The sequence below is a fragment of the Podarcis muralis genome, chromosome 9 (assembly GCF_964188315.1).
Source record: "Podarcis muralis chromosome 9, rPodMur119.hap1.1, whole genome shotgun sequence".
Lineage (NCBI taxonomy): Eukaryota > Metazoa > Chordata > Lepidosauria > Squamata > Lacertidae > Podarcis > Podarcis muralis.
In genome coordinates, this window is record NC_135663.1 from 20,949,954 (window position 1) to 20,962,381 (window position 12,428).

A 12,428-nucleotide genomic window follows, 5' to 3' on the forward strand; every position below is an offset into this window, starting at 1 on the left:
TACTCCTCACAGAACGTCTTGCAAATGGAGGTCCGTTCTTAACCTGAAAGTGTTCTTAAGTAGAGGCGTGCTTTCGCTAATGGGCTCTCTTGCTGCTGCCGCGCCGCCGTAACACGATTTCCGTTCTCATCCCGGCGCAACGTTTTCAACTCGAGGTAACTCTTCCAGGTTAGCGGAGTTTGTAACCTGAAGCGTTTGTAACTCGAGGTACCACTGTAATTGTAATGCACTCAGAACTACTTACAGGAATTGCAAGTCTATTTGAGACTGACTTGGAGAACATACTCAACAGTTAGATCAGCTGATCATCACTGATTTTGCCTTTTAAAATTAAGTGTCTTGCTTACTCAAAGCAATGTTAAGCACATCAGTATTAAGAAAGAAGCAACCTATATCTGAATTTTAACCAGAAAAAGTAAAACAAATTGTTCTTTAAAAACCCTCTTACACATCTGTTTTGATTGAATAGTTTTTCTGCTTCCAAAATAGCAACCAAGAAAGAGCGATCGCACTAAATTCTTGACTCCAAAGTTTGCAAGGGGTAGAAGGACATGATTAATTGGCCCCATGGAGTTCATTTTAAGCCAGATGGTTTTTGTCTACAATTTGATGCATGCTTACATGGGAGTAAGTCCCACTGACCTCATTCATAGTATCATAGGATTGTGCTGTTACTTAGGTAACCAAGTGCATAACTGAAAACAGGGATGGGGAACTTGTGGAGCTCCAGATGTTGAAATATAGCTCCCACCATTCCTTACCACTTGCCACGCATGCTGTCAAGGAATGATGGGAGTTGAAGTCTAACAGCATCTGGAGGGTCATAGGTTCTCCATTCCCTCCAGCAATGGGGTGGGGGGTGGGAGACTACTTATTTCCCCCCAAGTTTAGCATGTAATTCAGGAGCCGACACTGATCTGCTTGCAAACTCCCTGGACAATTAGGTGGGGTGTAATGCTCAAGGAAGACTGGTCCCAGACAAGCTGAAGTAGACTTGGTGTTATTCCTTACAGTCGCTGCCAGCTTTCCAAATCCAACATATGCTACATTTACAATTCTACTTCCTGCCTTCCCACTCAATGGGGAAAGGTTGGTGGAGTGGAAGGGGCTGTTGTGAGTGGGGACACTGGGGGCGGGGCTTACATGCATTGCTGACACCTCCTACTTATGTTTTAAATTTCCTGTTCAAGGCATAGCACATAGGGCTTAAGTGCTACATTGCAAGAGCACCACCTTGGCTGCGGCAATAATTAGCTGATCTCACTGGTAATTCTTACTCATCTAGGCCTTTAAAGCAGGCTTAGGCAAACTTGGCCCTCCAGATGTTTTGGGACTACAATTCCCATAATCCCTGATCACTGGTCCTGTTAGCTAGGGATCATGGGAGTTGTAGTCACAAAACGTCTGGAGGGCTGAGTTTGCCTATGCCTGCTTTAGAGCTTCTGAATAACTTAGGAGGATCATAGGGCCATAGACACAGACCGTCCTGAGTCTTCCAGGTGTAGGGCGGTATATAAATTCAATAAATAATAATAATAATACTTAGTGCTTTTTTCTTTTAAAAAATGTACAGTGGTACTTCGGGTTACATATGCTTCAGGTTACATACGCTTCAGGTTACAGACTCCGCTAACCCAGAAATAGTACCTCAGGTTAAGAACTTTGCTTCAGGATGAGAACAGAAATCATGCTCCAGCGGTGCAACGGCAGTGGGAGGCACCATCAGCTAAAGTGGTGCTTCAGGTTAAGAACAGTTTCAGGTTAAGTACGGACCTCCGGAACGAATTAAGTACTTAACTCAAGGTACCACTGTATAGGGATACTCTCATTTTGACTCAAGAAAATCACCATTTTATAGCTGAAATCGGGGAAAATGAAGAAATGGACAAAAGTACAAAGATTCACAAAATGTATGCGTACCCCCTGCGTACCCCCAGAAAAAAGGACTAATAATAACCATCAACTGCTCTGGAAAAAAGGAGTGGAAGCACAGAATGAAAGCATTTGCATGGAAGAAAAAGCATGTGGGTTGTAGAAGGATGTGAGTGATTAAACTTTCTTTTCCTTGTTGCCACAGCCACTTTGCACATCAATGGGAAACATGGGCCAGGCAATATTGTGGGGGTTTTTTTTCTTGCAAGAAGACAGTGGCCAAAATCTCAGTTCCAACACTATGGTATTTGCAAATATGTCCCCAAGCAAAATGGAAAGATAGTTTCCTTACCTGGGCCTGCCCTTCTGGAAGTGTCCTGTCACATGCATATATAAGCACAAATAATATTGCAACACTGGGATTAATCACTAGGACAAAAATATTAATATTCTGCTTCAATAAATATTTGTTGCAAAGGCTGGCTTATCACTGGTCAACATGGTTTTGAATGAGCCACCTGCTTGAATGTTTATTTTCCTACATTTTACTTTCTGGCAGGATTCCTCAGAATTTATATGATAATACGTATTGATTTAAAAAATATTTTGCAAACTAAAGCTTCTAGTTCGTGCCTGTTGTTGGAGAGGGCCTCTAGCAGATCTGAAAATGTGATTAATTTCTTAGGAACTTTCGTTTACGACTAAAGAATCACATACATTGTCACTTTGGCTGAGATTAAGTGCAATGTAGCATCTTGTCGGGCTAATCAGACATCAATTTAATATTTTTATGTTGCCGTTCATAAGTCCTTTGCTTTACCACTAATTCATTTCCTTTAGCATCTAACCACCACCACCACCACCACTACTACTACTACTAGTACTAATACTTTTTTATTTATACCCCGCCCTTCCTGGTTTAAAAACCGGGCTCAGGGCAGCTAACAGCAAATATATAAAACATTGATTAAAATGCGACTTAAAGCACTGAAGCACATTCTTTTTGTTCTGTGCTGTGTACTATCTCTGATAAGCCTCTCATTGCCCACCTTATCTGTTTCAACTAACATTGATTTTCATGTTGCTTTATATTATGTTATGTTCCATTTATGACCCTGGGATCAAAGTAATTATGTGGGATATGTTTATGGGCTTGAATTGGTTTCCATAGTATGTTCCTCACTGAACACGACCTTTTTATCTGTCTTGCTCATGCCTTGCGTGAGATATCCCTGTAGCCATTGGGGGAAGCAGGAACATTATCGCAAAGGTTACAAAACAAACTCAGTTTTATCTTTAGGTGCCATCACAATTCATTTAGCTTTTAGTTTTGTAAAAGGAGGCCAGCATCGCACAATAGTTTATGTTTCCGTGCTATTGTATTGATTCTAGAGTTTCTTCTCTAATCTGTAGCGACCAAACATTTCATGGCAAAGAGGTATCTGCAGCCCAGCAACATTTTAACTTGTTTCAGCAGACCCAGATGACAGCTGGGAAAACAAGACTTTTGGCGTTTATTGTCTGTTATAAAGCAAAAAATGGCTTGTTGATGATTTCCCTCAGGAATTCCCCCCCCCCATTTATGACAGCTTTATATACAAGTTTATGACCACTTTGAGGAGAGACATATTCACACTAAATGTGTGTGGCGAATGAACGGAATTATTTGCAAAAAGTGACAGGGTTCTTGTTGCTACTATGTTGTATGCTATTTGTTGTCCTGATCACTGCCTGACATCCATTTCACCACCAGGATTTGTGCTCTTCCTAGTTCAGAATAAAGGCAATGAAGGAAATCAGGAGAAAAGTATTTGCACTTCCTTTGCAGTCATACCAACTGCTTTGACCACTAGTACTGTTTCCTGCTCCTCACTTCTTCAAGTGGTGAGAAATCTCAGGGATAATGCCGCAATAAAAGAGGGGGCCTGCCCCCACCAAAGTTGGTGAGCATTTCCATTCAAATAGTATGCGTGCGCCATGTCATGGGCTTACCTCCCACCCCCAATATTTTATTCAAGTTGGTACCCCTAGCTTGAGGAATGGATAAATCTGCCAATTTGGGTTTCCTTCAATTTCTCATGTCTCCAGTTTCAGATTTTTGCTAAATTTCCACGTTTTGCATTTTAAAAAAGTCCTCATGAAAGTCCGTCAGTATTTTAGTGTACATCTCTTGAAACATAAACATTTTTGCAAGCTACTGCCCCTAATCCCATGCATTTTTGCATTTTGTTTATGTAAATATGTGTGTTTCATTCGTACTCTCCCTAAAGCAGGTAGAGGCAACCTTCGGCCCTCCAGATGTTTTGGACTACAATTCCCATCATCCCTGACCACTGGTCCTGTTAGCTAGGGATCATGGGAGTTGTAGGCCAAAACATCTGGAGGGCCAAAGGTTGCCTGTGCCTGCCCTAAAGCAATGCAATTTTGTATGTTGTTTTCGCCAATGTAATCACTTTTATGCATACGTTCCCCTTTTATGCGTAATTCAACCTTTGCGAACAGAAAACCCCAGTTTCAGTCTCTGGTATCTCAAGGCAGGGCCAGGAGAGAACCCATGCCCGTAATCCTGTAGAGCCGCTGCCAAGCAGTGTAAATGATACTGAGCAAGGTGAACCTATGCTTACACTCTCTAAGGCAGCTTCCTATGTTCCTATAATCGCTAAACCTGTCATTGGCTCTGGGTACCACCTGTCATAGGTGCCATCTCACGCCGAAGATTGTGGGTGCCCACAAAAAGGGCTTCAACTTTGCCCATTGACTTTAGTGGGGCTCAGACCCCACAAATATATTAATGTGGGTGCCAAAGCACCCACGGCCCCCTGGAGTTGGCTCCAGTGCCTCCTGCTGTTCGTCTCTCTGCCTTCTGTCCTATCAGTTCCAGTGGATACCAATCACCAACCATGTAGTTTGGCCCCCAGGGAAGGTCAGTAATGGTGCAGAAAGCAAAATCACCCCACCTAGCTATACAGTTCGTAGTTAGATATATCGCAGGAGTGGATTAGACCACACAGAAGAAAAAGCACTTCCCACCTGGCCACGTCAGCTTTGAACTGGCTCATTGTTAAGGATTAAGCAAGTTTACTCTTACTGTTAAAATATACAATGATCTCATTGCTTTTGCAGTAGCTTTGTAGACAAACTGTAGCATGTGTTTTGCTCTCCCTTTTTTCTTCTGAAGTGAAACAAAGAGCCAGGGGTTGGATTTGCAGAGGAATTATCAAAATGTCCCTGGCTAATGTAGCATAAAGCAGTACAGAAGATTGCTTAAACGTTACTATGTACTCTAGGTCACAAATACGATAAAGCCTCTGTCCTAAAGGATATTAATGATATCCTAGATTATTACAGTCCAAATATGTGGAATAAATGCTCGTTTGATACGGGCAGCATATCACCTGACACAAGAACAAGAAAGCAGCAGAGACTGCCTTTAACTTTCTAGGTGCATGACTCTGACTTTACAATACAGTGGTACCTCAGAGGTCGAACTGAATCCATTCCGGAAGTCTTTTCCAGCCCTATCAGGAGATGCCAGGGATTGAATTGGGGAGTTTTGCAAAGCAGATGCTGTTCCACTGAGCTCAGGCCCTTCCCTCTGTGGTCCCATCCTTCCTTGGCGCAAGTGGCATGCAAACTGCTCCCCTTTGGCAAGAGCCCATGTTGCTGAGGTCAACATTTCAATACATATGGATCCTTCTTACCCAACTGTTGCCTAGTCATGGAACATCCCTTCCTCAACCACAGGACCACACAACCAGGTTAAGAATAGAAGCACTGATTTGGGCAGCTAACCAATACGATATAATGTTTCTTATTGTGTTATACTATTGTTTTAATGGATATTTTTAAAATCCTGATTTTAAGCCTCCTTTTACAAACCACTAGGCCAAAAGATGAGATTAAAGCAAATTTATTTGTTGCGATTATGCACCAGCCATGTCTGTGTGGTTTATAGATCCAATAATTTCTGGCCGGTTGGAAACCATAATCTATACATGAAGGGGGTTTAGAAAGTTTTTGAGGTCAGCAGTAAGAACTTTTAAACAGAAAACAAATGAAAGTCAGTCCACAGCATTTAGATTTGGTGGGAAAACAGTAGTCCATGCATGCTTGCATGCCATGGTTGAGGAAGCCCAATCATATCAGAGCTGAGATGGGTATTTAGAACGGTATGGTAATGTGGAATAAAATTATACTGATTTGAGTGTATTTTACATCGTGACATTTTAGGATGCTGGTAAGTTCATATATTGCAACACAGTCATTGTGGAATCTTTCTGACAGTAGCTGCAGCCTATTTTAAAATATTGCATCAGTATAGTTTGAGCTTCTGTTCCCTAAATGACCTCTAAAAATACTACAGCTTTAAAACAAAACATTTCATATCTTTAAATGGAAATAAATCTCTAGCAGAAAGTTACAGTAAATATTTACATACTGTGAGATTATTGCTGGACAAAGATTTTGCTTAAAAAAACGGAAAGCCTTAATGGTTCTTACATAATGTTTCCTTATATAATTGAAACAGCAAGGCCCGAAATCAGTCACAAGAGTGTTGCTGCTGCAATGAGAGTAGAAAACCAAGCACTTAAATGAGGGTTGGAGGAGGAATTGGTTTTACCTTTAAAATTTGTAGTTTCTACTCCAGGAGAGCTTGGCCTGCATTGGGTCGTCTCTTGAACTGAAGACCTAATTATGTCTGAGGCCGTTATTCATTATGTGTGTGTGGAGAGGGGTTTGATTAAAAAAGAAAGTGCAAGTAAAACACTTCCTAGTTCCCAGTATAAATGGGTCAAGTCTCATGTGGTAGTATATTTCCGCAACATAATCTTGTAAATATTAGTAAGTAACTATATTTATGCAGTTAATTCATTGTTGTATACTTTAGGAAATGTATAGAGTCGTACCTTGGAAGCCAAACAAAATCTGTTCCGGATGTCCATCGACTTCCAAGATGTTTGACTTCCAAGGCGCGGCTTCCTGCAGCCAATCGGAAGCTGCGGAAGCCTCGCCGGACATTTGGCTTCCAAATGAACATTCGCAAACTTAAGCAGTCACTTCCAGGTTTGCAGCGCTCGGGAGCCAAAACATTTGACTGCCAAGGCGTTCGTCAAACAAGTTATGACTGTACTTAAAACATAGAAGTATACCCTAAACTTCTGTGATTATGTACACTCCTGTATATATCTGAGTACATATAATATTACAATATAATAATGAATATTATGTGCAATCATTTTTCATTTTTTGTAGAATTGTAAAAAACAAAACAAAAACTCCCCCTAATTCTTTATTGAGATCAAGGATTAAGACAGAAACTGGAAGGAAATCTCTTTTGAGGATGAAAAGAGTACCCCATGCTCCTCAGCTAGTCCACTGAGTGTGTGTGCTGGTCCAGGGGGGAGGTTACCGTGGGGCAAGGTCCAGGAGCTGAGTCAAGGGTCGGCAGACAGTCCTCCGTGGGTGAAGCGGGGTCCACAGCGAGGAGCCGGGCAAGGACAGGAACTCTGGGGGAACCGGACTGGGTGCTGGCCGAAACAGCTCTTCAACGACGTTGCTCCCGCAATCTGGGACCGGGCTGACTGGCCTTTATCTTCTCTGAGGCCAGGGGCGGTCCTGGCCCCCAGGAGACCCGCCTCTTCTGGCCGTGAGGCGAGCACTCCTCCTGGGAGAAACCAGTTCCCTCCGCCTCTCTGCCCTGAGCCTCTGCAGTTCAGGAGAGGCTGAAGGGTTACTGGACCCAGGGGGAGACTCACCTGTAGGCACTGAGTCCTCAACCACCTCCGGAGCCAGAGTGGATTCACCTGGTGCCTACTCCTGAGGATCCGGCACAGGTGCAGGCGCTTCAGAATCAAGGTCCTGCCCCAGTTCAGCCGGCCCTGGAGGCGGGGACTCCTGTGCAGGCTGGGATTCCTCCGGTTCAGCCTCTGAATCGGATTCCCAGGCCATCACAGTGTGTCTGTGAAGGGTGTGTGTGTTAAGGGTGTCTGTGTGTCATTGTATGTGCTTCTGTCTTAAGCAGGGGTCCGCAAACTATGGTATGCGGGCTGGATCTGGCCCACCAGGGTCCTGAACCCTCCCCGCCCGCCTCTATCTTAATTTTTTTATAGCTGTAAAACTGACTCATCGGCTCAATGGGGCAGCCCTACATTGCAAGCACCCAACCAAAAATGGAGCTCTCTTTGAGGCGCGCAAACCAAACCAAATAATAAAATAAAAATAAAGATGCAACAGCAATGGCCTGAGATGCTGCGCCCACCGCCGGGAGAGGCGGGGCCTACAAGCCTTCTAGTTCTGACTCGGCGTGACTTTCCTCCTTCTAGTTCCGGCAAAAGGTGCGCTGCCCTGGATCCAGCTGCAGCTCCCTTAATTCCCACTCCCAGGCGCAGCCAGCCTTGAGTCGCGTGCAATTAATGCTTCCCCATGTTCCTCTTAGACTGCGTTTCTCCCTGCCTTGTGAGTGCTGTGGAGGAGGCTCCTCAGAGGCAGCGTAAGAAACCTGGAACACTCTGTCACAAGAGACCAGGGCCCTGCGGGACTTGACATCTTTCCGCAGGGCCTGCAAGACAGAGCTGTTCCACCAGGCCTTTGGCCAGGGCACAGCCTGACTCCCTCCCTCGGCAATCTTCGCGGAGCTCTGGCCCAATGGCTGCCAATGGCTTGAATTAATTAATTTTATAATGAATGATTTTAGAGTGCTGTTTATGCTGTACTTTTGTACTGTTTTATTGTTGTTAGCCGCCCTGAGCCCGGCTTCGGCTGGGGAGGGCGGGATATAAATAAAATTTATTATTATTATTATTATTATTATTATTATTATTATTATTATTATTATCAGCACGCAGGTTTCTCCCTTTGCTGCCGCTCCCGGGGGTTTGTGTGGGAAGCAGCATGCACGGAAATCATTATGTAAAAAAAGAAAAGAAAAACTGACTCTGAGTGCAGGCCCATGCTTCCCATCGAAATACTTATAAGTTTATGTTGATAAAAATCGTTCTTCATTTTAAATATTGTATTGTTTTTCCTGTTTTTTGTGCACTACCAATAAAATATGTGCAGTATGCATAGGAATTCATTCATATTTTTTTTCAAACTATAGTCCGGCTCCCAGGAGTGTCTGAGGGACAGTGAACTGGCCCCCTGTTTAAAAAGCTTGAGAGCCCCTGGTCTTAAGGGTGTGTATGAAGAGTATGTGTTAAGGGTGTGTTTAGCCCCATCTAAGCTTGGGTTTGGCTCCACCCACTGCTGGAATGAGCCCCCCAAGAGCTTTCTATCCAGATAATCCAACACTTTGGTTGAAAAAATATTCCTCATGCCTGGTATAGGAGGTCCTCTTACATCAGGAGCTCAGTTGTGTTGTTGGCAATGGCATAGCACCCAAAACTCTTCCATTTGGTGGAGGCAGTCAGAACCCCAGGCCTGAAGCCTAACATGCTACATTTGCCAGGAAGAGAAGGAGCAAATGCCCCATGAAGTGAGCCGGTGGTACTTGCTTCCTCAAGATGAGGAATTCGTGCCCATTAAGCTAGGTGCCAGTAGGAGGGTAAGAGTCAGTTGGGGTAGTCTCCATCCCACCTCCTCCCTTCCTTGGTGCCATTCAGTGACAGATGCTGCCATCACACTAGATGACAGGTGAGGGTAGCCCATAACACAGCAAGCAAGCAGAGAACAGGTTTGCCTAGTGTGTTCCTTCATCCCTCTCTTACTCACCCAACAAACAAAATGGAAGAACGGACTGTGTATTGACAATAGCTGTGACAGGTGATAAAACATATCCAGTGGGCTTGCCAATTAACCTTGAGCACATAAGTGTTATTGTGGGGTTTTTTTTGTCAGCTTCCCCTTATAATATGCCCACAGTAACAAACAAATTAGGGACGCGGGTGGCGCTGTGGGTAAAAGCCTCAGCGCCTACGGCTTGCCGATCGAAAGGTCAGCGGTTCGAATCCCCGCGGCAGGGTGTGCTCCTGTTGTTCGGTCCCAGCGCCTGCCAACCTAGCAGTTCGAAAGCACCCCCGGGTGCAAGTAGATAAATAGGGACCGCTTACTAGCGGGAAGGTAAACGGCGTTTCCGTGTGCGGCTCTGGCTCGCCAGAGCAGCTTTGTCACGCTGGCCACGTGACCCGGAAGTGTCTCCGGACAGCGCTGGCCCCCGGCCTCTTGAGTGAGATGGGCGCACAACCCTAGAGTCTGTCAAGACTGGCCCGTACGGGCAGGGGTACCTTTACCTTTTAACAAACAAATGCCCAATGCTATAAGAATGAATTCCATTTTATTTCTTGTCTGCTGCTGTTAAGCTGTTTTTCAATGTCAAAACATACGCACTGCAATGTCAGGAAGTAAGAACTTTCTGATTTCTTACAGAAAGGAAGTAAGAACTTTCTCATTTAGCTGTTGCAGTGGCAAAGTGCATAGAGTACATGGCAAGATTAGATCTTTCTCAGGAAAGCTAACAAGAACAGGCATGGTTCCTGTGTTTAAGAGAGGCTCAACTTCTATTGTTTGAGAAACGACAGGAAGGATAAGAGTTCACCAAGAATGGAATGTATCGCCTGTTAAGCATTAGAATCATAGAATTGTGGAGTTGGAAGGGACCCCAGGGCCATCTAGTTCAACTCCCTGCAGTGTAGGAATCCTGTCCACAGCCTTCCCCAAGTGGCTCAAAACACCAACCTTCTAGCTAACAGTGATTGTTCAGGCGAAATAGCTAGGGCATCTTTTTCAGTTTTCCACTGAAATCTTCACCAGAGCCAGTGATTCTGTTTTTCTGAGGTTTGGCTGGCCATCTTCCCCAACTGTGTTGCACACCACCAAATTGCGGTAAGTTGTCTGGAGGTCATGTAGGAGCTTTGCTGCCCCACCCATCCAGGGAAGCAAGAGACATTACAGTGGTACCTCGGGTTAAGTACTTAATTTGTTCTGGAGGTCCATTCTTAACCTGAAACTGCTCTTAACCTGAAGCACCACTTTAGCTAATGGGGCCTCCTGCTGCCGCCGCGCTGCCAGAGCACGATTTCTATTCTCATCCTGAAGAAAAGTTCTTAACCCGAGGTAATATGTCTGGGTTAGCAGAGTCTGTAACCTGAAGCGTATGTGTCAGAGGCTGCCCTAGGTCCCAGCTCACAAAGGACCAACGCCAGGTCGTTGTTATATGAAATAGTCTTTATTTAAGTTCTGTTTCTTTCTTACATTCTCAGCGTGCAGCTCTACGTCTCGAACTCTAGACCGCCGAAGCTCCGTCTGAGTCTCCTCCCCCCAGGCACCAGTTTAAGACCCTAGTCTTGCTCCACCTCTTCCTTTGTTCTTTCCTCCTCTGGGTCCTCTTGCCCGCCGAGGACTCGCCTTTCCTAGACACTTCAGAAGCTGAGTCTCCCGAGTCCTCCCCCAGCCTTCGGCGGGCTTTAGGACCTGGTTCCCACTCCGGGCTGTCAGCAGTCCCGCGCGCCTGTACATTTGAACTTGGCGCGCGCGCGCAGCCCGACACCTTCCTCCTCACTGCTACACAGCTCCTGTCGCTACTCTCTTCCCCAGGGGTGCTGCCTGGCTCTGACTTCCCCTCCATTCCCTCACTCTCCGACGGGGGCGTGGCCAGACCTGACTCCTCTTCCCCCCCACTGCGCTCCGGTGGGGAAACTGGTCCTGATCTCCAGCTACTACTTTGGGAGTCTCCGCTGGCCCCTTGCTTCTGGTGTGTCCCCTCTGGGACCCCCTTCTCCCTGGCCGTCGGCGCCCCCTTCTGGGAGTCTTCTGATTCACTGGAGAGGCTTATGGAATCTCTCGAGTCACTGTCATTCTGTTCTCCGCTACCCTCAGATTCCTCCCCCTCGCTCTCCATTTCCTCTCTCCCCTGTGGCTCAGTCCCTGAGCCCCTGACAGTATGTAACCTGAAGCGTATGTAACCCGAGGTACCACTGTATCATAATTCAAAGACGCAGCCTAGTGAAACACTCAAGGAGAATGCAAAGCAGGACTGGTGAGCGGTGTGCCCTGTGTCAGCAGCAGGCAGCATGGTGGGGCAGCAGAGCTCCCCTGATCTCCAGACAACTGTGTCACTGCTTACTGGGGTATGGTGGAGGGGAGAGCAGCATAGTGCAAGCTCACTGGTGGAGCCAATCTGACATTCCTGCTGGTGTGTTTGCACCACACTGACTTCCCCACCACCTTGCCCCTTCACCTCTCCTCCCTGTCAGGTCAGGTGACCACTATTATCCTACCACACTGCCAGCTACTCATCTGGGAAGAGGGTATGTGACTGAGGAGGGTGGTTTTTAAAGGTGGGTCCTTAGGGCCACATAAAGAGGTGGGGGCACATTTGGCCCCTGAACCTGAGTTTCCTCATTCCCATACTGCTACCCGTCTGAATGTATGTTCTCATTTTCCTAAATGAACTTTACTTTTGCTTAATACTTCATTTGTTTTTATCCTGGGTTATTCGGGAGCTCTGAAATTCACCAGTGCCTCCTCCCTCTTGAAAATACATTATTTTTAAATATAATACAGAACAGAGCTAAAAGCAGGGTGACTGGAACACCACCCCAAATTTAAAAAGGCACTCG

The 12,428-nt window shown here is 45.5% G+C and overlaps 1 protein-coding gene across 4 annotated transcripts in view; it reads left to right on the plus strand.

Moving 5' to 3' along the window:
• Positions 1 to 12,428, plus strand: part of C9H4orf17 (chromosome 9 C4orf17 homolog) — a 154,201-nt gene that overhangs the window by 33,024 nt on the left and 108,749 nt on the right. The window lies entirely within an intron of this gene.